The 22676-nt window shown below is 50.7% G+C and overlaps 18 non-coding genes across 18 annotated transcripts; all 18 read left to right on the top strand.

Moving 5' to 3' along the window:
• Nucleotides 1-162: 162 nt before the first annotated feature.
• Nucleotides 163-245, top strand: TRNAL-CAG (transfer RNA leucine (anticodon CAG)). Its single transcript has one exon. It is a non-coding gene; the product is annotated as a tRNA-Leu (tRNA).
• Nucleotides 246-1810: 1565 nt separating this feature from the next.
• Nucleotides 1811-1893, top strand: TRNAL-CAG (transfer RNA leucine (anticodon CAG)). Its single transcript has one exon. It is a non-coding gene; the product is annotated as a tRNA-Leu (tRNA).
• Nucleotides 1894-3459: 1566 nt separating this feature from the next.
• On the top strand, nt 3460-3542 carry TRNAL-CAG (transfer RNA leucine (anticodon CAG)). The gene has a single exon. It is a non-coding gene; the product is annotated as a tRNA-Leu (tRNA).
• A 2113-nt stretch (nt 3543-5655) lies between these two features.
• TRNAL-CAG (transfer RNA leucine (anticodon CAG)) lies at nt 5656-5738 on the top strand. Its single transcript has one exon. It is a non-coding gene; the product is annotated as a tRNA-Leu (tRNA).
• A 1030-nt stretch (nt 5739-6768) lies between these two features.
• TRNAL-CAG (transfer RNA leucine (anticodon CAG)) lies at nt 6769-6851 on the top strand. The gene has a single exon. It is a non-coding gene; the product is annotated as a tRNA-Leu (tRNA).
• A 482-nt stretch (nt 6852-7333) lies between these two features.
• Nucleotides 7334-7416, top strand: TRNAL-CAG (transfer RNA leucine (anticodon CAG)). The gene has a single exon. It is a non-coding gene; the product is annotated as a tRNA-Leu (tRNA).
• Nucleotides 7417-8996: 1580 nt separating this feature from the next.
• Nucleotides 8997-9079, top strand: TRNAL-CAG (transfer RNA leucine (anticodon CAG)). The gene has a single exon. It is a non-coding gene; the product is annotated as a tRNA-Leu (tRNA).
• Nucleotides 9080-10099: 1020 nt separating this feature from the next.
• TRNAL-CAG (transfer RNA leucine (anticodon CAG)) lies at nt 10100-10182 on the top strand. The gene has a single exon. It is a non-coding gene; the product is annotated as a tRNA-Leu (tRNA).
• Nucleotides 10183-10664: 482 nt separating this feature from the next.
• Nucleotides 10665-10747, top strand: TRNAL-CAG (transfer RNA leucine (anticodon CAG)). The gene has a single exon. It is a non-coding gene; the product is annotated as a tRNA-Leu (tRNA).
• A 1580-nt stretch (nt 10748-12327) lies between these two features.
• On the top strand, nt 12328-12410 carry TRNAL-CAG (transfer RNA leucine (anticodon CAG)). Its single transcript has one exon. It is a non-coding gene; the product is annotated as a tRNA-Leu (tRNA).
• Nucleotides 12411-13430: 1020 nt separating this feature from the next.
• On the top strand, nt 13431-13513 carry TRNAL-CAG (transfer RNA leucine (anticodon CAG)). Its single transcript has one exon. It is a non-coding gene; the product is annotated as a tRNA-Leu (tRNA).
• A 1576-nt stretch (nt 13514-15089) lies between these two features.
• On the top strand, nt 15090-15172 carry TRNAL-CAG (transfer RNA leucine (anticodon CAG)). The gene has a single exon. It is a non-coding gene; the product is annotated as a tRNA-Leu (tRNA).
• Nucleotides 15173-15654: 482 nt separating this feature from the next.
• TRNAL-CAG (transfer RNA leucine (anticodon CAG)) lies at nt 15655-15737 on the top strand. Its single transcript has one exon. It is a non-coding gene; the product is annotated as a tRNA-Leu (tRNA).
• A 1580-nt stretch (nt 15738-17317) lies between these two features.
• Nucleotides 17318-17400, top strand: TRNAL-CAG (transfer RNA leucine (anticodon CAG)). The gene has a single exon. It is a non-coding gene; the product is annotated as a tRNA-Leu (tRNA).
• Nucleotides 17401-18420: 1020 nt separating this feature from the next.
• TRNAL-CAG (transfer RNA leucine (anticodon CAG)) lies at nt 18421-18503 on the top strand. Its single transcript has one exon. It is a non-coding gene; the product is annotated as a tRNA-Leu (tRNA).
• Nucleotides 18504-18985: 482 nt separating this feature from the next.
• Nucleotides 18986-19068, top strand: TRNAL-CAG (transfer RNA leucine (anticodon CAG)). Its single transcript has one exon. It is a non-coding gene; the product is annotated as a tRNA-Leu (tRNA).
• Nucleotides 19069-20648: 1580 nt separating this feature from the next.
• Nucleotides 20649-20731, top strand: TRNAL-CAG (transfer RNA leucine (anticodon CAG)). The gene has a single exon. It is a non-coding gene; the product is annotated as a tRNA-Leu (tRNA).
• A 1020-nt stretch (nt 20732-21751) lies between these two features.
• TRNAL-CAG (transfer RNA leucine (anticodon CAG)) lies at nt 21752-21834 on the top strand. Its single transcript has one exon. It is a non-coding gene; the product is annotated as a tRNA-Leu (tRNA).
• Nucleotides 21835-22676: the final 842 nt, after the last annotated feature.

The raw sequence follows: 22676 nt of genomic DNA on the forward strand, positions 1-22676 counted from the left end.
CGTCTGTGCCAGTAGTCATTGTATGAGTGCTGCCCTGCCTGTGATTATTCTTTTGGGAGGAATTGGGAGACTTTAATGCAATAGGAGAGGATTTTAGGCGGGTGGTCTTTGAGACTTTCCAACATTGCCTCTAAGCCGCATCTGAGGGGTGCAAATGGCAGAGTCAGGATGGCCGAGTGGTCTAAGACGCTGCGTTCAGGTCGCAGTCTCCTCTGGAGGCGTGGGTTCGAATCCCACTTCTGACATGTCTGTAACAGAATTTTTCTTTTCATTTGATTGTAACATTCCAGGCGTCCTATAACTGCTGGCCAAGGCTTTCTGGAACAGGGAGATGGAGTTGGAGCACGCACTGCAGGCCTCATGGTTGATTTCCAGTGCTTCCTGTATTTCCTCGCTTCTTTTTTGGGAAAGTGAACTCCAGTGAAAAACCATCTTTGGACTGGGCCGGCCTTGTGGACATGCAAACGGGCGCACCGCGACATTTTGCCTTTGGAAAAAATGCATAAAGAACCCAATGTGTTGTCCTTTTAACTGTGCCTAGTGGGAATGAAGTGACATTTTTAAAATGGATGGGGAGGGTGGTGGGTTAGGAGGGGTGGGTGGGATGCGCGAGAGTATATTCCTGGAAGACTGTGGAGACATTTTAGGAAATCCAAGAGGATTTAAGTGTGGTCAAAGACTTGCCAACATAGCCTCTAAGCCGATTCAGGCAAGCGCCTAAGGCAGAGTCAGGATGGCCGAGTGGTCTAAGGTGCTGCGTTCAGGTCTGGGTTCGAATCCCACTTCTGACATGCCTGAAACGGGTTTTTACTTTTCATGTGATTGCATTCCACGCTTCCTATAACTGCCGGCCACAGACTTCTGGAACAGGGAGATGGAGTTGGAGCTTGCTCCACACACTCCCGTCCTCCAGCTAGGTCTGCAGTTCGTCCTGGAATGCTTCACTGCCCTTTTGGCAGGTGTACTACAGTGCTTAAATGAAAAACCGTCTTAGGACTGTGCTAGCTTTGTGGACTTGCAAATGGGCGCAGCGCGGCATTTTGTCTTTGGAAAAAATGCATAAAGAACCCAACGTCTTGTCCTTTTCACTGGGCCTAGTTGGAATGAAGTGACCTATTTGAAATGGGGGTCAGGTGGAAAGTTAGTGTGACATAGTGGGAGGCAGATGGAGGAGTGAGTGGGGGGAAGCGAGAGGTAAAAAGGCAGGCAGAGGAGTGAACACAGTTCTTCCTCCTCGCCCTCTGCCCAACCAACCACCTGCCTGCCCAAACGGCCACGAACGGCCATTGTATATAGGCTTTGCTGGCAGAACTCTTTAGCCCTGTCATTTAGAGTGAGTCCTGTGCAGGAGTACAGGGAGATCAGGCCGGCCCATACACAGTCCTTTCAGCCTAAACAGGCTCCCCGGGACTAGTGCCCAACCTCTTGTGACCAAGAAGGCTCTAGCACACTGCCTGAACCTCCTGAAGGGTTGGACACAGTGCATGCTTTTATTTGCATAAACCAGCCCGCCTCCTGCCTTCCTATTTCCTGAGGTGTAGTTGCTTGTGTCTGTTAACAGGTGGCAGGCAGCACCGTTCTGCAGAAACATGAAAGACTCATGTGTGCTTGTGACAAGTAGCTGCTGTACATAGGGATTGAACCCTGCACGTCTGTGCCAGTAGTCGTTGTATGAGTGCTGCCCTGCCTGTGATTATTCTTTTGGGAGGAATTGGGAGACTTTAATGCAATAGGAGAGGATTTTAGGCGATGGTCTTTGAGACTTTCCAACATTGCCTCTAAGCCGCATCTGAGGGGTGCAAATGGCAGAGTCAGGATGGCCGAGTGGTCTAAGGCGCTGCGTTCAGGTCGCAGTCTCCTCTGGAAGCGTGGGTTCGAATCCCACTTCTGACATGTCTGTAACAGAATTTTTCTTTTCATTTGATTGTAACATTCCAGGCGTCCTATAACTGCTGGCCAAGGCTTTCTGGAACAGGGAGATGGAGTTGGAGCACGCACTGCAGGCCTCATGGTTGATTTCCAGTGCTTCCTGTATTTCCTCGCTTCTTTTTTGGGAAAGTGAACTCCAGTGAAAAACCATCTTTGGACTGGGCCGGCCTTGTGGACATGCAAACGGGCGCACCGCGACATTTTGCCTTTGGAAAAAATGCATAAAGAACCCAATGTGTTGTCCTTTTAACTGGGCCTAGTGGGAATGAAGTGACATTTTTAAAATGGATGGGGAGGGTGGTGGGTTAGGAGGGGTGGGTGGGATGCGCGAGAGTATATTCCTGGCAGACTGTGGAGACATTTTAGGAAATCCAAGAGGATTTAAGTGTGGTCAAAGACTTGCCAACATAGCCTCTAAGCCGATTCAGGCGAGCGCCTAAGGCAGAGTCAGGATGGCCGAGTGGTCTAAGGTGCTGCGTTCAGGTCTGGGTTCGAATCCCACTTCTGACATGCCTGAAACGGGTTTTTACTTTTCATGTGATTGCATTCCACGCTTCCTATAACTGCCGGCCACGGACTTCTGGAACAGGGAGATGGAGTTGGAGCTTGCTCCACACACTCCCGTCCTCCAGCTAGGTCTGCAGTTCGTCCTGGAATGCTTCACTGCCCTTTTGGCAGGTGTACTACAGTGCTTAAATGAAAAACCGTCTTAGGACTGTGCTAGCTTTGTGGACTTGCAAATGGGCGCAGCGCAGCATTTTGTCTTTGGAAAAAATGCATAAAGAACCCAACGTCTTGTCCTTTTCACTGGGCCTAGTTGGAATGAAGTGACCTATTTGAAATGGAGGTCAGGAGGAAAGTTAGTGTGACATAGTGGGAGGCAGATGGAGGAGTGAGTGGGGGGAAGCGAGAGGTAAAAAGGCAGGCAGAGGAGTGAACACAGTTCTTCCTCCTCGCCCTCTGCCCAACCAACCACCTGTCTGCCCAAACGGCCCCGAACGGCCATTGTATATAGGCTTTGCTGGCAGAACTCTTTAGCCCTATCATTTAGAGTGAGTCCTGTGCAGGAGTACAGGGAGATCAGGCCGGCCCATACACAGTCCTTTCAGCCTAAACAGGCTCCCCGGGACTAGTGCCCAACCTCTTGTGACCAAGAAGGCTCTAGCACACTGCCTGAACCTCCTGAAGGGTTGGACACAGTGCATGCTTTTATTTGCATAAACCAGCCCGCCTCCTGCCTTCCTATTTCCTGAGGTGTAGTTGCTTGTGTCTGTTAACAGGTGGCAGGCAGCACCGTTCTGCAGAAACATGAAAGACTCATGTGTGCTTGTGACAAGTAGCTGCTGTACATAGGGATTGAACCCTGCACGTCTGTGCCAGTAGTCGTTGTATGAGTGCTGCCCTGCCTGTGATTATTCTTTTGGGAGGAATTGGGAGACTTTAATGCAATAGGAGAGGATTTTAGGCGGGTGGTCTTTGAGACTTTCCAACATTGCCTCTAAGCCGCATCTGAGGGGTGCAAATGGCAGAGTCAGGATGGCCGAGTGGTCTAAGGCGCTGCGTTCAGGTCGCAGTCTCCTCTGGAGGCGTGGGTTCGAATCCCACTTCTGACATGTCTGTAACAGAATTTTTCTTTTCATTTGATTGTAACATTCCAGGCGTCCTATAACTGCTGGCCAAGGCTTTCTGGAACAGGGAGATGGAGTTGGAGCACGCACTGCAGGCCTCATGGTTGATTTCCAGTGCTTCCTGTATTTCCTCGCTTCTTTTTTGGGAAAGTGAACTCCAGTGAAAAACCATCTTTGGACTGGGCCGGCCTTGTGGACATGCAAACGGGCGCACCGCGACATTTTGCCTTTGGAAAAAATGCATAAAGAACCCAATGTGTTGTCCTTTTAACTGGGCCTAGTGGGAATGAAGTGACATTTTTAAAATGGATGGGGAGGGTGGTGGGTTAGGAGGGGTGGGTGGGATGCGCAAGAGTATATTCCTGGCAGACTGTGGAGACATTTTAGGAAATCCAAGAGGATTTAAGTGTGGTCAAAGACTTGCCAACATAGCCTCTAAGCCGATTCAGGCAAGCGCCTAAGGCAGAGTCAGGATGGCCGAGTGATCTAAGGTGCTGCGTTCAGGTCTGGGTTCGAATCCCACTTCTGACATGCCTGAAACGGGTTTTTACTTTTCATGTGATTGCATTCCACGCTTCCTATAACTGCCGGCCTCGGACTTCTGGAACAGGGAGATGGAGTTGGAGCTTGCTCCACACACTCCCGTCCTCCAGCTAGGTCTGCAGTTCGTCCTGGAATGCTTCACTGCCCTTTTGGCAGGTGTACTACAGTGCTTAAATGAAAAACCGTCTTAGGACTGTGCTAGCTTTGTGGACTTGCAAATGGGCGCAGCGCGGCATTTTGTCTTTGGAAAAAATGCATAAAGAACCCAACGTCTTGTCCTTTTCACTGGGCCTAGTTGGAATGAAGTGACCTATTTGAAATGGAGGTCAGGAGGAAAGTTAGTGTGACATAGTGGGAGGCAGATGGAGGAGTGAGTGGGGGGAAGCGAGAGGTAAAAAGGCAGGCAGAGGAGTGAACACAGTTCTTCCTCCTCGCCCTCTGCCCAACCAACCACCTGCCTGCCCAAACGGCCACGAACGGCCATTGTATATAGGCTTTGCTGGCAGAACTCTCTAGCCCTGTCATTTAGAGTGAGTCCTGTGCAGGAGTACAGGGAGATCAGGCCGGCCCATACACAGTCCTTTCAGCCTAAACAGGCTCCCCGGGACTAGTGCCCAACCTCTTGTGACCAAGAAGGCTCTAGCACACTGCCTGAACCTCCTGAAGGGTTGGACACAGTGCATGCTTTTATTTGCATAAACCAGCCCGCCTCCTGCCTTCCTATTTCCTGAGGTGTAGTTGCTTGTGTCTGTTAACAGGTGGCAGGCAGCACCGTTCTGCAGAAACATGAAAGACTCATGTGTGCTTGTGACAAGTAGCTGCTGTACATAGGGATTGAACCCTGCACGTCTGTGCCAGTAGTCGTATGAGTGCTGCCCTGCCTGTGATTATTCTTTTGGGAGGAATTGGGAGACTTTAATGCAATAGGAGAGGATTTTAGGCGGGTGGTCTTTGAGACTTTCCAACATTGCCTCTAAGCCGCATCTGAGGGGTGCAAATGGCAGAGTCAGGATGGCCGAGTGGTCTAAGGCGCTGCGTTCAGGTCGCAGTGGGTTCGAATCCCACCTCTGACATGTCTGTAACAGATTTTTTCTTTTCATTTGATTGTAACATTCCAGGCGTCCTATAACTGCTGGCCAAGGCTTTCTGGAACAGGGAGATGGAGTTGGAGCACGCACTGCAGGCCTCATGGTTGATTTCCAGTGCTTCCTGTATTTCCTCGCTTCTTTTTTGGGAAAGTGAACTCCAGTGAAAAACCATCTTTGGACTGGGCCGGCCTTGTGGACATGCAAACGGGCGCACCGCGACATTTTGCCTTTGGAAAAAATGCATAAAGAACCCAATGTGTTGTCCTTTTAACTGGGCCTAGTGGGAATGAAGTGACATTTTTAAAATGGATGGGGAGGGTGGTGGGTTAGGAGGGGTGGGTGGGATGCGCGAGAGTATATTCCTGGCAGACTGTGGAGACATTTTAGGAAATCCAAGAGGATTTAAGTGTGGTCAAAGACTTGCCAACATAGCCTCTAAGCCGATTCAGGCGAGCGCCTAAGGCAGAGTCAGGATGGCCGAGTGGTCTAAGGCGCTGCGTTCAGGTCGCAGTCTCCTCTGGAGGCGTGGGTTCGAATCCCACTTCTGACATGCCTGAAATGGGTTTTTACTTTTCATGTGATTGCATTCCACGCTTCCTATAACTGCCGGCCACGGATTTCTGGAACAGGGAGATGGAGTTGGAGCTTGCTCCACACACTCCCGTCCTCCAGCTAGGTCTGCAGTTGGTCCTGGAATGCTTGACTGCCCTTTTGGCAGGTGTACTACAGTGCTTAAATGAAAAACCGTCTTAGGACTGTGCTAGCTTTGTGGACTTGCAAATGGGCGCAGCGCGGCATTTTGTCTTTGGAAAAAATGCATAAAGAACCCAACGTCTTGTCCTTTTCACTGGGCCTAGTTGGAATGAAGTGACCTATTTGAAATGGGGGTCAGGTGGAAAGTTAGTGTGACATAGTGGGAGGCAGATGGAGGAGTGAGTGGGGGGAAGCGAGAGGTAAAAAGGCAGGCAGAGGAGTGAACACAGTTCTTCCTCCTCGCCCTCTGCCCAACCAACCACCTGCCTGCCCAAACGGCCCCGAACGGCCACGAACGGCCATTGTATATAGGCTTTGCTGGCAGAACTCTTTAGCCCTGTAATTTAGAGTGAGTCCTGTGCAGGAGTACAGGGAGATCAGGCCGGCCCATACACAGTCCTTTCAGCCTAAACAGGCTCCCCGGCACTAGTGCCCAACCTCTTGTGACCAAGAAGGCTCTAGCACACTGCCTGAACCTCCTGAAGGGTTGGACACAGTGCATGCTTTTATTTGCATAAACCAGCCCGCCTCCTGCCTTCCTATTTCCTGAGGTGTAGTTGCTCGTGTCTGTTAACAGGTGGCAGGCAGCACCGTTCTGCAGAAACATGAAAGACTCATGTGTGCTTGTGACAAGTAGCTGCTGTACATAGGGATTGAACCCTGCACGTCTGTGCCAGTAGTCGTTGTATGAGTGCTGCCCTGCCTGTGATTATTCTTTTGGGAGGAATTTGGAGACTTTAATGCAATAGGAGAGGATTTTAGGCGGGTGGTCTTTGAGACTTTCCAACATTGCCTCTAAGCCGCATCTGAGGGGTGCAAACGGCAGAGTCAGGATGGCCGAGTGGTCTAAGGCGCTGCGTTCAGGTTGCAGTCTCCGCTGGAGGCGTGGGTTCGAATCCCACCTCTGACATGTCTGTAACAGATTTTTTCTTTTCATTTGATTGTAACATTCCAGGCGTCCTATAACTGCTGGCCAAGGCTTTCTGGAACAGGGAGATGGAGTTGGAGCACGCACTGCAGGCCTCATGGTTGATTTCCAGTGCTTCCTGTATTTCCTCGCTTCTTTTTTGGGAAAGTGAACTCCAGTGAAAAACCATCTTTGGACTGGGCCGGCCTTGTGGACATGCAAACGGGCGCACCGCGACATTTTGCCTTTGGAAAAAATGCATAAAGAACCCAATGTGTTGTCCTTTTAACTGGGCCTAGTGGGAATGAAGTGACATTTTTAAAATGGATGGGGAGGGTGGTGGGTTAGGAGGGGTGGGTGGGATGCGCGAGAGTATATTCCTGGCAGACTGTGGAGACATTTTAGGAAATCCAAGAGGATTTAAGTGTGGTCAAAGACTTGCCAACATAGCCTCTAAGCCGATTCAGGCGAGCGCCTAAGGCAGAGTCAGGATGGCCGAGTGGTCTAAGGCGCTGCGTTCAGGTCGCAGTCTCCTCTGGAGGCGTGGGTTCGAATCCCACTTCTGACATGCCTGAAATGGGTTTTTACTTTTCATGTGATTGCATTCCACGCTTCCTATAACTGCCGGCCACGGATTTCTGGAACAGGGAGATGGAGTTGGAGCTTGCTCCACACACTCCCGTCCTCCAGCTAGGTCTGCAGTTGGTCCTGGAATGCTTGACTGCCCTTTTGGCAGGTGTACTACAGTGCTTAAATGAAAAACCGTCTTAGGACTGTGCTAGCTTTGTGGACTTGCAAATGGGCGCAGCGCGGCATTTTGTCTTTGGAAAAAATGCATAAAGAACCCAACGTCTTGTCCTTTTCACTGGGCCTAGTTGGAATGAAGTGACCTATTTGAAATGGGGGTCAGGTGGAAAGTTAGTGTGACATAGTGGGAGGCAGATGGAGGAGTGAGTGGGGGGAAGCGAGAGGTAAAAAGGCAGGCAGAGGAGTGAACACAGTTCTTCCTCCTCGCCCTCTGCCCAACCAACCACCTGCCTGCCCAAACGGCCCCGAACGGCCACGAACGGCCATTGTATATAGGCTTTGCTGGCAGAACTCTTTAGCCCTGTAATTTAGAGTGAGTCCTGTGCAGGAGTACAGGGAGATCAGGCCGGCCCATACACAGTCCTTTCAGCCTAAACAGGCTCCCCGGCACTAGTGCCCAACCTCTTGTGACCAAGAAGGCTCTAGCACACTGCCTGAACCTCCTGAAGGGTTGGACACAGTGCATGCTTTTATTTGCATAAACCAGCCCGCCTCCTGCCTTCCTATTTCCTGAGGTGTAGTTGCTCGTGTCTGTTAACAGGTGGCAGGCAGCACCGTTCTGCAGAAACATGAAAGACTCATGTGTGCTTGTGACAAGTAGCTGCTGTACATAGGGATTGAACCCTGCACGTCTGTGCCAGTAGTCGTTGTATGAGTGCTGCCCTGCCTGTGATTATTCTTTTGGGAGGAATTTGGAGACTTTAATGCAATAGGAGAGGATTTTAGGCGGGTGGTCTTTGAGACTTTCCAACATTGCCTCTAAGCCGCATCTGAGGGGTGCAAACGGCAGAGTCAGGATGGCCGAGTGGTCTAAGGCGCTGCGTTCAGGTCGCAGTGGGTTCGAATCCCACCTCTGACATGTCTGTAACAGATTTTTTCTTTTCATTTGATTGTAACATTCCAGGCGTCCTATAACTGCTGGCCAAGGCTTTCTGGAACAGGGAGATGGAGTTGGAGCACGCACTGCAGGCCTCATGGTTGATTTCCAGTGCTTCCTGTATTTCCTCGCTTCTTTTTTGGGAAAGTGAACTCCAGTGAAAAACCATCTTTGGACTGGGCCGGCCTTGTGGACATGCAAACGGGCGCACCGCGACATTTTGCCTTTGGAAAAAATGCATAAAGAACCCAATGTGTTGTCCTTTTAACTGGGCCTAGTGGGAATGAAGTGACATTTTTAAAATGGATGGGGAGGGTGGTGGGTTAGGAGGGGTGGGTGGGATGCGCGAGAGTATATTCCTGGCAGACTGTGGAGACATTTTAGGAAATCCAAGAGGATTTAAGTGTGGTCAAAGACTTGCCAACATAGCCTCTAAGCCGATTCAGGCGAGCGCCTAAGGCAGAGTCAGGATGGCCGAGTGGTCTAAGGCGCTGCGTTCAGGTCGCAGTCTCCTCTGGAGGCGTGGGTTCGAATCCCACTTCTGACATGCCTGAAATGGGTTTTTACTTTTCATGTGATTGCATTCCACGCTTCCTATAACTGCCGGCCACGGATTTCTGGAACAGGGAGATGGAGTTGGAGCTTGCTCCACACACTCCCGTCCTCCAGCTAGGTCTGCAGTTCGTCCTGGAATGCTTCACTGCCCTTTTGGCAGGTGTACTACAGTGCTTAAATGAAAAACCGTCTTAGGACTGTGCTAGCTTTGTGGACTTGCAAATGGGCGCAGCGCAGCATTTTGTCTTTGGAAAAAATGCATAAAGAACCCAACGTCTTGTCCTTTTCACTGGGCCTAGTTGGAATGAAGTGACCTATTTGAAATGGAGGTCAGGAGGAAAGTTAGTGTGACATAGTGGGAGGCAGATGGAGGAGTGAGTGGGGGGAAGCGAGAGGTAAAAAGGCAGGCAGAGGAGTGAACACAGTTCTTCCTCCTCGCCCTCTGCCCAACCAACCACCTGTCTGCCCAAACGGCCCCGAACGGCCATTGTATATAGGCTTTGCTGGCAGAACTCTTTAGCCCTATCATTTAGAGTGAGTCCTGTGCAGGAGTACAGGGAGATCAGGCCGGCCCATACACAGTCCTTTCAGCCTAAACAGGCTCCCCGGGACTAGTGCCCAACCTCTTGTGACCAAGAAGGCTCTAGCACACTGCCTGAACCTCCTGAAGGGTTGGACACAGTGCATGCTTTTATTTGCATAAACCAGCCCGCCTCCTGCCTTCCTATTTCCTGAGGTGTAGTTGCTTGTGTCTGTTAACAGGTGGCAGGCAGCACCGTTCTGCAGAAACATGAAAGACTCATGTGTGCTTGTGACAAGTAGCTGCTGTACATAGGGATTGAACCCTGCACGTCTGTGCCAGTAGTCGTTGTATGAGTGCTGCCCTGCCTGTGATTATTCTTTTGGGAGGAATTGGGAGACTTTAATGCAATAGGAGAGGATTTTAGGCGGGTGGTCTTTGAGACTTTCCAACATTGCCTCTAAGCCGCATCTGAGGGGTGCAAATGGCAGAGTCAGGATGGCCGAGTGGTCTAAGGCGCTGCGTTCAGGTCGCAGTCTCCTCTGGAGGCGTGGGTTCGAATCCCACTTCTGACATGTCTGTAACAGAATTTTTCTTTTCATTTGATTGTAACATTCCAGGCGTCCTATAACTGCTGGCCAAGGCTTTCTGGAACAGGGAGATGGAGTTGGAGCACGCACTGCAGGCCTCATGGTTGATTTCCAGTGCTTCCTGTATTTCCTCGCTTCTTTTTTGGGAAAGTGAACTCCAGTGAAAAACCATCTTTGGACTGGGCCGGCCTTGTGGACATGCAAACGGGCGCACCGCGACATTTTGCCTTTGGAAAAAATGCATAAAGAACCCAATGTGTTGTCCTTTTAACTGGGCCTAGTGGGAATGAAGTGACATTTTTAAAATGGATGGGGAGGGTGGTGGGTTAGGAGGGGTGGGTGGGATGCGCGAGAGTATATTCCTGGCAGACTGTGGAGACATTTTAGGAAATCCAAGAGGATTTAAGTGTGGTCAAAGACTTGCCAACATAGCCTCTAAGCCGATTCAGGCGAGCGCCTAAGGCAGAGTCAGGATGGCCGAGTGGTCTAAGGCGCTGCGTTCAGGTCGCAGTCTCCTCTGGAGGCGTGGGTTCGAATCCCACTTCTGACATGCCTGAAATGGGTTTTTACTTTTCATGTGATTGCATTCCACGCTTCCTATAACTGCCGGCCACGGATTTCTGGAACAGGGAGATGGAGTTGGAGCTTGCTCCACACACTCCCGTCCTCCAGCTAGGTCTGCAGTTGGTCCTGGAATGCTTGACTGCCCTTTTGGCAGGTGTACTACAGTGCTTAAATGAAAAACCGTCTTAGGACTGTGCTAGCTTTGTGGACTTGCAAATGGGCGCAGCGCGGCATTTTGTCTTTGGAAAAAATGCATAAAGAACCCAACGTCTTGTCCTTTTCACTGGGCCTAGTTGGAATGAAGTGACCTATTTGAAATGGGGGTCAGGTGGAAAGTTAGTGTGACATAGTGGGAGGCAGATGGAGGAGTGAGTGGGGGGAAGCGAGAGGTAAAAAGGCAGGCAGAGGAGTGAACACAGTTCTTCCTCCTCGCCCTCTGCCCAACCAACCACCTGCCTGCCCAAACGGCCCCGAACGGCCACGAACGGCCATTGTATATAGGCTTTGCTGGCAGAACTCTTTAGCCCTGTAATTTAGAGTGAGTCCTGTGCAGGAGTACAGGGAGATCAGGCCGGCCCATACACAGTCCTTTCAGCCTAAACAGGCTCCCCGGCACTAGTGCCCAACCTCTTGTGACCAAGAAGGCTCTAGCACACTGCCTGAACCTCCTGAAGGGTTGGACACAGTGCATGCTTTTATTTGCATAAACCAGCCCGCCTCCTGCCTTCCTATTTCCTGAGGTGTAGTTGCTCGTGTCTGTTAACAGGTGGCAGGCAGCACCGTTCTGCAGAAACATGAAAGACTCATGTGTGCTTGTGACAAGTAGCTGCTGTACATAGGGATTGAACCCTGCACGTCTGTGCCAGTAGTCGTTGTATGAGTGCTGCCCTGCCTGTGATTATTCTTTTGGGAGGAATTTGGAGACTTTAATGCAATAGGAGAGGATTTTAGGCGGGTGGTCTTTGAGACTTTCCAACATTGCCTCTAAGCCGCATCTGAGGGGTGCAAACGGCAGAGTCAGGATGGCCGAGTGGTCTAAGGCGCTGCGTTCAGGTCGCAGTGGGTTCGAATCCCACCTCTGACATGTCTGTAACAGATTTTTTCTTTTCATTTGATTGTAACATTCCAGGCGTCCTATAACTGCTGGCCAAGGCTTTCTGGAACAGGGAGATGGAGTTGGAGCACGCACTGCAGGCCTCATGGTTGATTTCCAGTGCTTCCTGTATTTCCTCGCTTCTTTTTTGGGAAAGTGAACTCCAGTGAAAAACCATCTTTGGACTGGGCCGGCCTTGTGGACATGCAAACGGGCGCACCGCGACATTTTGCCTTTGGAAAAAATGCATAAAGAACCCAATGTGTTGTCCTTTTAACTGGGCCTAGTGGGAATGAAGTGACATTTTTAAAATGGATGGGGAGGGTGGTGGGTTAGGAGGGGTGGGTGGGATGCGCGAGAGTATATTCCTGGCAGACTGTGGAGACATTTTAGGAAATCCAAGAGGATTTAAGTGTGGTCAAAGACTTGCCAACATAGCCTCTAAGCCGATTCAGGCGAGCGCCTAAGGCAGAGTCAGGATGGCCGAGTGGTCTAAGGCGCTGCGTTCAGGTCGCAGTCTCCTCTGGAGGCGTGGGTTCGAATCCCACTTCTGACATGCCTGAAATGGGTTTTTACTTTTCATGTGATTGCATTCCACGCTTCCTATAACTGCCGGCCACGGATTTCTGGAACAGGGAGATGGAGTTGGAGCTTGCTCCACACACTCCCGTCCTCCAGCTAGGTCTGCAGTTCGTCCTGGAATGCTTCACTGCCCTTTTGGCAGGTGTACTACAGTGCTTAAATGAAAAACCGTCTTAGGACTGTGCTAGCTTTGTGGACTTGCAAATGGGCGCAGCGCAGCATTTTGTCTTTGGAAAAAATGCATAAAGAACCCAACGTCTTGTCCTTTTCACTGGGCCTAGTTGGAATGAAGTGACCTATTTGAAATGGAGGTCAGGAGGAAAGTTAGTGTGACATAGTGGGAGGCAGATGGAGGAGTGAGTGGGGGGAAGCGAGAGGTAAAAAGGCAGGCAGAGGAGTGAACACAGTTCTTCCTCCTCGCCCTCTGCCCAACCAACCACCTGTCTGCCCAAACGGCCCCGAACGGCCATTGTATATAGGCTTTGCTGGCAGAACTCTTTAGCCCTATCATTTAGAGTGAGTCCTGTGCAGGAGTACAGGGAGATCAGGCCGGCCCATACACAGTCCTTTCAGCCTAAACAGGCTCCCCGGGACTAGTGCCCAACCTCTTGTGACCAAGAAGGCTCTAGCACACTGCCTGAACCTCCTGAAGGGTTGGACACAGTGCATGCTTTTATTTGCATAAACCAGCCCGCCTCCTGCCTTCCTATTTCCTGAGGTGTAGTTGCTTGTGTCTGTTAACAGGTGGCAGGCAGCACCGTTCTGCAGAAACATGAAAGACTCATGTGTGCTTGTGACAAGTAGCTGCTGTACATAGGGATTGAACCCTGCACGTCTGTGCCAGTAGTCGTTGTATGAGTGCTGCCCTGCCTGTGATTATTCTTTTGGGAGGAATTGGGAGACTTTAATGCAATAGGAGAGGATTTTAGGCGGGTGGTCTTTGAGACTTTCCAACATTGCCTCTAAGCCGCATCTGAGGGGTGCAAATGGCAGAGTCAGGATGGCCGAGTGGTCTAAGGCGCTGCGTTCAGGTCGCAGTCTCCTCTGGAGGCGTGGGTTCGAATCCCACTTCTGACATGTCTGTAACAGAATTTTTCTTTTCATTTGATTGTAACATTCCAGGCGTCCTATAACTGCTGGCCAAGGCTTTCTGGAACAGGGAGATGGAGTTGGAGCACGCACTGCAGGCCTCATGGTTGATTTCCAGTGCTTCCTGTATTTCCTCGCTTCTTTTTTGGGAAAGTGAACTCCAGTGAAAAACCATCTTTGGACTGGGCCGGCCTTGTGGACATGCAAACGGGCGCACCGCGACATTTTGCCTTTGGAAAAAATGCATAAAGAACCCAATGTGTTGTCCTTTTAACTGGGCCTAGTGGGAATGAAGTGACATTTTTAAAATGGATGGGGAGGGTGGTGGGTTAGGAGGGGTGGGTGGGATGCGCAAGAGTATATTCCTGGCAGACTGTGGAGACATTTTAGGAAATCCAAGAGGATTTAAGTGTGGTCAAAGACTTGCCAACATAGCCTCTAAGCCGATTCAGGCAAGCGCCTAAGGCAGAGTCAGGATGGCCGAGTGATCTAAGGTGCTGCGTTCAGGTCTGGGTTCGAATCCCACTTCTGACATGCCTGAAACAGGTTTTTACTTTTCATGTGATTGCATTCCACGCTTCCTATAACTGCCGGCCTCGGACTTCTGGAACAGGGAGATGGAGTTGGAGCTTGCTCCACACACTCCCGTCCTCCAGCTAGGTCTGCAGTTCGTCCTGGAATGCTTCACTGCCCTTTTGGCAGGTGTACTACAGTGCTTAAATGAAAAACCGTCTTAGGACTGTGCTAGCTTTGTGGACTTGCAAATGGGCGCAGCGCGGCATTTTGTCTTTGGAAAAAATGCATAAAGAACCCAACGTCTTGTCCTTTTCACTGGGCCTAGTTGGAATGAAGTGACCTATTTGAAATGGGGGTCAGGTGGAAAGTTAGTGTGACATAGTGGGAGGCAGATGGAGGAGTGAGTGGGGGGAAGCGAGAGGTAAAAAGGCAGGCAGAGGAGTGAACACAGTTCTTCCTCCTCGCCCTCTGCCCAACCAACCACCTGCCTGCCCAAACGGCCCCGAACGGCCACGAACGGCCATTGTATATAGGCTTTGCTGGCAGAACTCTTTAGCCCTGTAATTTAGAGTGAGTCCTGTGCAGGAGTACAGGGAGATCAGGCCGGCCCATACACAGTCCTTTCAGCCTAAACAGGCTCCCCGGCACTAGTGCCCAACCTCTTGTGACCAAGAAGGCTCTAGCACACTGCCTGAACCTCCTGAAGGGTTGGACACAGTGCATGCTTTTATTTGCATAAACCAGCCCGCCTCCTGCCTTCCTATTTCCTGAGGTGTAGTTGCTCGTGTCTGTTAACAGGTGGCAGGCAGCACCGTTCTGCAGAAACATGAAAGACTCATGTGTGCTTGTGACAAGTAGCTGCTGTACATAGGGATTGAACCCTGCACGTCTGTGCCAGTAGTCGTTGTATGAGTGCTGCCCTGCCTGTGATTATTCTTTTGGGAGGAATTTGGAGACTTTAATGCAATAGGAGAGGATTTTAGGCGGGTGGTCTTTGAGACTTTCCAACATTGCCTCTAAGCCGCATCTGAGGGGTGCAAACGGCAGAGTCAGGATGGCCGAGTGGTCTAAGGCGCTGCGTTCAGGTCGCAGTCTCCGCTGGAGGCGTGGGTTCGAATCCCACCTCTGACATGTCTGTAACAGATTTTTTCTTTTCATTTGATTGTAACATTCCAGGCGTCCTATAACTGCTGGCCAAGGCTTTCTGGAACAGGGAGATGGAGTTGGAGCACGCACTGCAGGCCTCATGGTTGATTTCCAGTGCTTCCTGTATTTCCTCGCTTCTTTTTTGGGAAAGTGAACTCCAGTGAAAAACCATCTTTGGACTGGGCCGGCCTTGTGGACATGCAAACGGGCGCACCGCGACATTTTGCCTTTGGAAAAAATGCATAAAGAACCCAATGTGTTGTCCTTTTAACTGGGCCTAGTGGGAATGAAGTGACATTTTTAAAATGGATGGGGAGGGTGGTGGGTTAGGAGGGGTGGGTGGGATGCGCGAGAGTATATTCCTGGCAGACTGTGGAGACATTTTAGGAAATCCAAGAGGATTTAAGTGTGGTCAAAGACTTGCCAACATAGCCTCTAAGCCGATTCAGGCGAGCGCCTAAGGCAGAGTCAGGATGGCCGAGTGGTCTAAGGCGCTGCGTTCAGGTCGCAGTCTCCTCTGGAGGCGTGGGTTCGAATCCCACTTCTGACATGCCTGAAATGGGTTTTTACTTTTCATGTGATTGCATTCCACGCTTCCTATAACTGCCGGCCACGGATTTCTGGAACAGGGAGATGGAGTTGGAGCTTGCTCCACACACTCCCGTCCTCCAGCTAGGTCTGCAGTTGGTCCTGGAATGCTTGACTGCCCTTTTGGCAGGTGTACTACAGTGCTTAAATGAAAAACCGTCTTAGGACTGTGCTAGCTTTGTGGACTTGCAAATGGGCGCAGCGCGGCATTTTGTCTTTGGAAAAAATGCATAAAGAACCCAACGTCTTGTCCTTTTCACTGGGCCTAGTTGGAATGAAGTGACCTATTTGAAATGGGGGTCAGGTGGAAAGTTAGTGTGACATAGTGGGAGGCAGATGGAGGAGTGAGTGGGGGGAAGCGAGAGGTAAAAAGGCAGGCAGAGGAGTGAACACAGTTCTTCCTCCTCGCCCTCTGCCCAACCAACCACCTGCCTGCCCAAACGGCCCCGAACGGCCACGAACGGCCATTGTATATAGGCTTTGCTGGCAGAACTCTTTAGCCCTGTAATTTAGAGTGAGTCCTGTGCAGGAGTACAGGGAGATCAGGCCGGCCCATACACAGTCCTTTCAGCCTAAACAGGCTCCCCGGCACTAGTGCCCAACCTCTTGTGACCAAGAAGGCTCTAGCACACTGCCTGAACCTCCTGAAGGGTTGGACACAGTGCATGCTTTTATTTGCATAAACCAGCCCGCCTCCTGCCTTCCTATTTCCTGAGGTGTAGTTGCTCGTGTCTGTTAACAGGTGGCAGGCAGCACCGTTCTGCAGAAACATGAAAGACTCATGTGTGCTTGTGACAAGTAGCTGCTGTACATAGGGATTGAACCCTGCACGTCTGTGCCAGTAGTCGTTGTATGAGTGCTGCCCTGCCTGTGATTATTCTTTTGGGAGGAATTTGGAGACTTTAATGCAATAGGAGAGGATTTTAGGCGGGTGGTCTTTGAGACTTTCCAACATTGCCTCTAAGCCGCATCTGAGGGGTGCAAACGGCAGAGTCAGGATGGCCGAGTGGTCTAAGGCGCTGCGTTCAGGTCGCAGTGGGTTCGAATCCCACCTCTGACATGTCTGTAACAGATTTTTTCTTTTCATTTGATTGTAACATTCCAGGCGTCCTATAACTGCTGGCCAAGGCTTTCTGGAACAGGGAGATGGAGTTGGAGCACGCACTGCAGGCCTCATGGTTGATTTCCAGTGCTTCCTGTATTTCCTCGCTTCTTTTTTGGGAAAGTGAACTCCAGTGAAAAACCATCTTTGGACTGGGCCGGCCTTGTGGACATGCAAACGGGCGCACCGCGACATTTTGCCTTTGGAAAAAATGCATAAAGAACCCAATGTGTTGTCCTTTTAACTGGGCCTAGTGGGAATGAAGTGACATTTTTAAAATGGATGGGGAGGGTGGTGGGTTAGGAGGGGTGGGTGGGATGCGCGAGAGTATATTCCTGGCAGACTGTGGAGACATTTTAGGAAATCCAAGAGGATTTAAGTGTGGTCAAAGACTTGCCAACATAGCCTCTAAGCCGATTCAGGCGAGCGCCTAAGGCAGAGTCAGGATGGCCGAGTGGTCTAAGGCGCTGCGTTCAGGTCGCAGTCTCCTCTGGAGGCGTGGGTTCGAATCCCACTTCTGACATGCCTGAAATGGGTTTTTACTTTTCATGTGATTGCATTCCACGCTTCCTATAACTGCCGGCCACGGATTTCTGGAACAGGGAGATGGAGTTGGAGCTTGCTCCACACACTCCCGTCCTCCAGCTAGGTCTGCAGTTCGTCCTGGAATGCTTCACTGCCCTTTTGGCAGGTGTACTACAGTGCTTAAATGAAAAACCGTCTTAGGACTGTGCTAGCTTTGTGGACTTGCAAATGGGCGCAGCGCAGCATTTTGTCTTTGGAAAAAATGCATAAAGAACCCAACGTCTTGTCCTTTTCACTGGGCCTAGTTGGAATGAAGTGACCTATTTGAAATGGAGGTCAGGAGGAAAGTTAGTGTGACATAGTGGGAGGCAGATGGAGGAGTGAGTGGGGGGAAGCGAGAGGTAAAAAGGCAGGCAGAGGAGTGAACACAGTTCTTCCTCCTCGCCCTCTGCCCAACCAACCACCTGTCTGCCCAAACGGCCCCGAACGGCCATTGTATATAGGCTTTGCTGGCAGAACTCTTTAGCCCTATCATTTAGAGTGAGTCCTGTGCAGGAGTACAGGGAGATCAGGCCGGCCCATACACAGTCCTTTCAGCCTAAACAGGCTCCCCGGGACTAGTGCCCAACCTCTTGTGACCAAGAAGGCTCTAGCACACTGCCTGAACCTCCTGAAGGGTTGGACACAGTGCATGCTTTTATTTGCATAAACCAGCCCGCCTCCTGCCTTCCTATTTCCTGAGGTGTAGTTGCTTGTGTCTGTTAACAGGTGGCAGGCAGCACCGTTCTGCAGAAACATGAAAGACTCATGTGTGCTTGTGACAAGTAGCTGCTGTACATAGGGATTGAACCCTGCACGTCTGTGCCAGTAGTCGTTGTATGAGTGCTGCCCTGCCTGTGATTATTCTTTTGGGAGGAATTGGGAGACTTTAATGCAATAGGAGAGGATTTTAGGCGGGTGGTCTTTGAGACTTTCCAACATTGCCTCTAAGCCGCATCTGAGGGGTGCAAATGGCAGAGTCAGGATGGCCGAGTGGTCTAAGGCGCTGCGTTCAGGTCGCAGTCTCCTCTGGAGGCGTGGGTTCGAATCCCACTTCTGACATGTCTGTAACAGAATTTTTCTTTTCATTTGATTGTAACATTCCAGGCGTCCTATAACTGCTGGCCAAGGCTTTCTGGAACAGGGAGATGGAGTTGGAGCACGCACTGCAGGCCTCATGGTTGATTTCCAGTGCTTCCTGTATTTCCTCGCTTCTTTTTTGGGAAAGTGAACTCCAGTGAAAAACCATCTTTGGACTGGGCCGGCCTTGTGGACATGCAAACGGGCGCACCGCGACATTTTGCCTTTGGAAAAAATGCATAAAGAACCCAATGTGTTGTCCTTTTAACTGGGCCTAGTGGGAATGAAGTGACATTTTTAAAATGGATGGGGAGGGTGGTGGGTTAGGAGGGGTGGGTGGGATGCGCGAGAGTATATTCCTGGCAGACTGTGGAGACATTTTAGGAAATCCAAGAGGATTTAAGTGTGGTCAAAGACTTGCCAACATAGCCTCTAAGCCGATTCAGGCGAGCGCCTAAGGCAGAGTCAGGATGGCCGAGTGGTCTAAGGCGCTGCGTTCAGGTCGCAGTCTCCTCTGGAGGCGTGGGTTCGAATCCCACTTCTGACATGCCTGAAATGGGTTTTTACTTTTCATGTGATTGCATTCCACGCTTCCTATAACTGCCGGCCACGGATTTCTGGAACAGGGAGATGGAGTTGGAGCTTGCTCCACACACTCCCGTCCTCCAGCTAGGTCTGCAGTTGGTCCTGGAATGCTTGACTGCCCTTTTGGCAGGTGTACTACAGTGCTTAAATGAAAAACCGTCTTAGGACTGTGCTAGCTTTGTGGACTTGCAAATGGGCGCAGCGCGGCATTTTGTCTTTGGAAAAAATGCATAAAGAACCCAACGTCTTGTCCTTTTCACTGGGCCTAGTTGGAATGAAGTGACCTATTTGAAATGGGGGTCAGGTGGAAAGTTAGTGTGACATAGTGGGAGGCAGATGGAGGAGTGAGTGGGGGGAAGCGAGAGGTAAAAAGGCAGGCAGAGGAGTGAACACAGTTCTTCCTCCTCGCCCTCTGCCCAACCAACCACCTGCCTGCCCAAACGGCCCCGAACGGCCACGAACGGCCATTGTATATAGGCTTTGCTGGCAGAACTCTTTAGCCCTGTAATTTAGAGTGAGTCCTGTGCAGGAGTACAGGGAGATCAGGCCGGCCCATACACAGTCCTTTCAGCCTAAACAGGCTCCCCGGCACTAGTGCCCAACCTCTTGTGACCAAGAAGGCTCTAGCACACTGCCTGAACCTCCTGAAGGGTTGGACACAGTGCATGCTTTTATTTGCATAAACCAGCCCGCCTCCTGCCTTCCTATTTCCTGAGGTGTAGTTGCTCGTGTCTGTTAACAGGTGGCAGGCAGCACCGTTCTGCAGAAACATGAAAGACTCATGTGTGCTTGTGACAAGTAGCTGCTGTACATAGGGATTGAACCCTGCACGTCTGTGCCAGTAGTCGTTGTATGAGTGCTGCCCTGCCTGTGATTATTCTTTTGGGAGGAATTTGGAGACTTTAATGCAATAGGAGAGGATTTTAGGCGGGTGGTCTTTGAGACTTTCCAACATTGCCTCTAAGCCGCATCTGAGGGGTGCAAACGGCAGAGTCAGGATGGCCGAGTGGTCTAAGGCGCTGCGTTCAGGTCGCAGTGGGTTCGAATCCCACCTCTGACATGTCTGTAACAGATTTTTTCTTTTCATTTGATTGTAACATTCCAGGCGTCCTATAACTGCTGGCCAAGGCTTTCTGGAACAGGGAGATGGAGTTGGAGCACGCACTGCAGGCCTCATGGTTGATTTCCAGTGCTTCCTGTATTTCCTCGCTTCTTTTTTGGGAAAGTGAACTCCAGTGAAAAACCATCTTTGGACTGGGCCGGCCTTGTGGACATGCAAACGGGCGCACCGCGACATTTTGCCTTTGGAAAAAATGCATAAAGAACCCAATGTGTTGTCCTTTTAACTGGGCCTAGTGGGAATGAAGTGACATTTTTAAAATGGATGGGGAGGGTGGTGGGTTAGGAGGGGTGGGTGGGATGCGCGAGAGTATATTCCTGGCAGACTGTGGAGACATTTTAGGAAATCCAAGAGGATTTAAGTGTGGTCAAAGACTTGCCAACATAGCCTCTAAGCCGATTCAGGCGAGCGCCTAAGGCAGAGTCAGGATGGCCGAGTGGTCTAAGGCGCTGCGTTCAGGTCGCAGTCTCCTCTGGAGGCGTGGGTTCGAATCCCACTTCTGACATGCCTGAAATGGGTTTTTACTTTTCATGTGATTGCATTCCACGCTTCCTATAACTGCCGGCCACGGATTTCTGGAACAGGGAGATGGAGTTGGAGCTTGCTCCACACACTCCCGTCCTCCAGCTAGGTCTGCAGTTCGTCCTGGAATGCTTCACTGCCCTTTTGGCAGGTGTACTACAGTGCTTAAATGAAAAACCGTCTTAGGACTGTGCTAGCTTTGTGGACTTGCAAATGGGCGCAGCGCAGCATTTTGTCTTTGGAAAAAATGCATAAAGAACCCAACGTCTTGTCCTTTTCACTGGGCCTAGTTGGAATGAAGTGACCTATTTGAAATGGAGGTCAGGAGGAAAGTTAGTGTGACATAGTGGGAGGCAGATGGAGGAGTGAGTGGGGGGAAGCGAGAGGTAAAAAGGCAGGCAGAGGAGTGAACACAGTTCTTCCTCCTCGCCCTCTGCCCAACCAACCACCTGTCTGCCCAAACGGCCCCGAACGGCCATTGTATATAGGCTTTGCTGGCAGAACTCTTTAGCCCTATCATTTAGAGTGAGTCCTGTGCAGGAGTACAGGGAGATCAGGCCGGCCCATACACAGTCCTTTCAGCCTAAACAGGCTCCCCGGGACTAGTGCCCAACCTCTTGTGACCAAGAAGGCTCTAGCACACTGCCTGAACCTCCTGAAGGGTTGGACACAGTGCATGCTTTTATTTGCATAAACCAGCCCGCCTCCTGCCTTCCTATTTCCTGAGGTGTAGTTGCTTGTGTCTGTTAACAGGTGGCAGGCAGCACCGTTCTGCAGAAACATGAAAGACTCATGTGTGCTTGTGACAAGTAGCTGCTGTACATAGGGATTGAACCCTGCACGTCTGTGCCAGTAGTCGTTGTATGAGTGCTGCCCTGCCTGTGATTATTCTTTTGGGAGGAATTGGGAGACTTTAATGCAATAGGAGAGGATTTTAGGCGGGTGGTCTTTGAGACTTTCCAACATTGCCTCTAAGCCGCATCTGAGGGGTGCAAATGGCAGAGTCAGGATGGCCGAGTGGTCTAAGGCGCTGCGTTCAGGTCGCAGTCTCCTCTGGAGGCGTGGGTTCGAATCCCACTTCTGACATGTCTGTAACAGAATTTTTCTTTTCATTTGATTGTAACATTCCAGGCGTCCTATAACTGCTGGCCAAGGCTTTCTGGAACAGGGAGATGGAGTTGGAGCACGCACTGCAGGCCTCATGGTTGATTTCCAGTGCTTCCTGTATTTCCTCGCTTCTTTTTTGGGAAAGTGAACTCCAGTGAAAAACCATCTTTGGACTGGGCCGGCCTTGTGGACATGCAAACGGGCGCACCGCGACATTTTGCCTTTGGAAAAAATGCATAAAGAACCCAATGTGTTGTCCTTTTAACTGGGCCTAGTGGGAATGAAGTGACATTTTTAAAATGGATGGGGAGGGTGGTGGGTTAGGAGGGGTGGGTGGGATGCGCAAGAGTATATTCCTGGCAGACTGTGGAGACATTTTAGGAAATCCAAGAGGATTTAAGTGTGGTCAAAGACTTGCCAACATAGCCTCTAAGCCGATTCAGGCAAGCGCCTAAGGCAGAGTCAGGATGGCCGAGTGATCTAAGGTGCTGCGTTCAGGTCTGGGTTCGAATCCCACTTCTGACATGCCTGAAACAGGTTTTTACTTTTCATGTGATTGCATTCCACGCTTCCTATAACTGCCGGCCTCGGACTTCTGGAACAGGGAGATGGAGTTGGAGCTTGCTCCACACACTCCCGTCCTCCAGCTAGGTCTGCAGTTCGTCCTGGAATGCTTCACTGCCCTTTTGGCAGGTGTACTACAGTGCTTAAATGAAAAACCGTCTTAGGACTGTGCTAGCTTTGTGGACTTGCAAATGGGCGCAGCGCGGCATTTTGTCTTTGGAAAAAATGCATAAAGAACCCAACGTCTTGTCCTTTTC

This window comes from Ambystoma mexicanum, chromosome 11 (assembly GCF_040938575.1).
Source record: "Ambystoma mexicanum isolate Mex_15411 chromosome 11, UKY_AmexF1_1, whole genome shotgun sequence".
NCBI lineage: Eukaryota > Metazoa > Chordata > Amphibia > Caudata > Ambystomatidae > Ambystoma > Ambystoma mexicanum.